Raw genomic sequence first — 3,570 nt, 5'->3', positions numbered from 1 at the left:
TCAGGTGATTCAAGCGCCTAGAGTTTCGTCTCGAAATTCTCTTTCCATTTAACCAACTCAAACAAGTTTTTGCTACTGTAAAATTTGACCTAGATCCAGATTAGTAAACGAAGCTTGTTTCTTTCGCCGTTTGACTTTCGTTGCTTCGTTCGATTTGATTCTTTTTGCAAACCGGAGTTCTTAAGTTGAACCTTCTGGTTAGTTCTTTTATTTGAGTTTTGCTTGTGCATTAGATGAGCGTTTATTGTATGCTTGTTTGTTTGCGATAGAGTACCCGGAGTGCGCCGCTTGCTACTTCGAATCTCTAGGTTTCACGGATCATCAGCAAGGCAAGTAACACTTTGATCATACCTCTTTACTACCCAGTTTTATTGCATTAGATCAACCCTCAAACATTGCATGGTTAGGATCTGATTTAAACTGTGGGAATCGGGAAGTAGATGAGGTAGTACCTATTACCTGTTTATTATCAAACCCTTGGGAGTTACTTCTACGTTTACTTATATTGCTATGCTATGCTCATAGACGTGGATTGGGTTTGAGAGATATTCATGACAGATGTGAGATTGTTAATTAATGGTTAACTTAAGGTGGCAACTTAAACTCACATCTGGGTGGATTGAGGCACCTGGGGAACCCAGTGTTGCCTGTTTTTCTAAGGACCGCCACCCAGGCTCAAAGGGATCATGAGATTATTCATGCTAGAAACTTCTGTGTGCAGCCACAAGCTATTATGGGCTCTAGCATAGTTGATTAAGTTGCATGACCTCTTCCAGTGGTAGGCTAGCAGATGTAGGGGATGTAGGTTGGTACGGTCTACCCGGGGTTAGAGTGATTGTTTCTGAAAGACTATGTCTCAGTCATCCGTTTCTCAAGATTTGTCCATATTTGGGATTGAGATGCTGTCAACCATCTCAATGTTTCACAACTACCATGATAGTTAAATAAAATTTATTCCTTTGCAGTAGGGAAAAATTGGCTTTTTTGCAAAACAGTAACCATAGAGCTTTCCACCAGCCAAATATGCATGTAGTGATAGCATCATTCTGTTCATTACTCTCTATGTGTTATTGCCAGCATATTCCATGTGCTGACCCATTTCGGGCTGCAACGTTTCATGTTGCAGACTTTTCAGACGACGAGTAAGGTGCCTTAGGTCGTGGTCTTATACTCAGTGATGCCGTTGGAGTTGATGGACTCACTTATCTTCCAAGTCTTCCGCTGTTATCGTATTTAGATGGCCTTAAGCCATATTTATCATACTTATTTCTCTTTTGAGATACTCGTTGTAATAAGTGTGTGATTGCTACTCTGTTATAAATCCTTCATTGTACTGTGTGTGTCAGCATTACTGATCCAGGAATGACACTAACGCACAGAGCACAGACTGTTTGAGGTCTGGTCGCTACAGTTGTGTTGATGTTCATATGAACCCTAGGTGTTCATATGAACCCTAGATTTGTTTAGGGTAGTAGGCATTTTTTAGCATTTAGGAAAAATGATTAGCAATTTTTTTAGGAAATTAGCTAGGGCAAATTTTTATGAAAATGCCTAAACAGTAATTTCATTCAAAAAACAGAATTGTTTTTCTTTCAAAAACTTGGTTAAACTAATTGTTGCTATGTAAACAAAAAACAAGATTGTTGTTATATGATATATGTCATTGATGTTCATTTGCATATTCCATTATTGAAGTGGTTCGATTGTGCCAAGTGGCTTTGTTGTTTCCAGGGAATGAAGTCGAGTGGCCTATGTTTTGCCGGAATGTTGATTCATTTCCATTCCGGCAAATTTCAGGTTCTCGATTTGTCCACTTTTTAGTAAAAGTCATGCCGAAATTTTCCGTGAATTTCGGCATGACTTGTGCTACAAACTAGGACATATCGAGTGCCCGGAATTTGCCGCACCGGGAAGGAGTCAACATTCCTGCAAAGCATAGGCCTTTTTTAATGTCATTATTCATTGTATTAGGTATATATCTAATTGACTAGATTTAATCGTAAGAACTAGTTGAACTAATAGAACTAGTTGAACATGTCACATTTGTTGTTATTTTTTTAGTTAAAGCAATTATTCCCGCATCGACGTCGATGATGCCTATCCCGCATCCTCGTCGTCGATTCGGCGGAGGACACCTGCGTCACCAGATGGGCCATGTCCGGGTCTGGGCTCCGCCGGGGTGGTACTGGGAGACGCTACCTACCGGGGGCGCAGGTTGGTGAGGAGTCAGCCCGTCGTTGACCCGAACCTTCTTTGGTCGCGGTCGCGTGGGCCAGTGATGGTCCAGAGGCTCGAGGACCCCGCGGAGATGGTGCGTCACCGTGTCAGTGAGGAGGACGCGCACGTCCGTCGCTACTTGTTTGCGTTGGAGCACAGGTTCTCCAATACCTGGCAGGTTCTCCAGGGATCTCACTGGAGCTATGATACTGTGATGGTTCCTTCTCTGTGGGTGTCCACCACCCGCGCCGATACCCGTCGTGCGCTAGGGTTTTAGTTGTATTAGTGATGTTATATGTATGATACTATTCGGGATGTATTAGTGATAATATTCGACGATGTACGGACGCATGAGATGATTTACTTTTGCTTACTGAATGCATGCTAATTTGAATACTTATTTATTTTACGATTTGGTTTTGCTTATTGAATGCTCATGTCAATATGAGTCCTATAAGATATTTTGAAATGTATATCTTGTGTTGCTCAAATAGGATATGTGCTTGCCCAAGTGGCCGGTCATGTTTGCAGGTTACACCTTCGAGTGGCCTATGTTTTGCTGGAGTGTTGATTCATTTCCGTTCTGGCAAATTTCAGGCGCTCGATATGTCCTATTTTAGCGAAGGTCATGCCGGATTTTTCCGTGAATTTTGGCATGACTGTGCCAGAATATGTAGGAAATATCGAGTGCCTCGGATTTGTGTGTTGAGTATCCTGGTAGTTGCCTTCGATCGATTTTCAATTAATATTTCAACTATGAACATAGGAAATGTCTGACGACGAAAAGGATTTTTGTATTTGCGAATACTGTGAAGACGAGCGCGGCCTGTGCGACAGAATCTTCCTAGATGATGATAGGCGCTTCAACATCAAGCTGGACGAGAACTTCGAAGTGGATACAGTAAATCACAACGACAAGTCTTTTTTCGTAATTAAGCATGGCATCTGCTTCATTTGCTTCAACTTATAATTTAATTTTTTTTACTATTCTACTAGCGTATCCCCTGCCATGCAAGAGTTTTTGTCTTGGATAAGATAGGTTTCAGTGGTATGGAAACTACGGAGGTAAAGAGAGTTAACTTGAAGACCGAGCATGGTTATACTTTCCACGCAAAATTATACAACGCAGACACCTACACCTATTTTGAATGCAAAACTTGGCAAGCACTATGCAAGGCTTATGCATTTGAGCCTGATATGGTTATCACCTTTGATATTCGTCCCGAAGATGTTATTGAAGGTAATATCGACATCTGGGTCGATGTGCAGACGCCTCCAGTTATACCATTATGTGAGTTTCTCAACCATATTTATGTCTTCGATATTGTTTATTCAAAAATAGTTGACAACTAA

The sequence above is a fragment of the Triticum aestivum genome, chromosome 6D (assembly GCF_018294505.1).
Source record: "Triticum aestivum cultivar Chinese Spring chromosome 6D, IWGSC CS RefSeq v2.1, whole genome shotgun sequence".
Lineage (NCBI taxonomy): Eukaryota > Viridiplantae > Streptophyta > Magnoliopsida > Poales > Poaceae > Triticum > Triticum aestivum.
The sequence above is the reverse complement of the archived record's forward strand: the minus strand, read 5'-3'. Positions refer to the sequence as shown.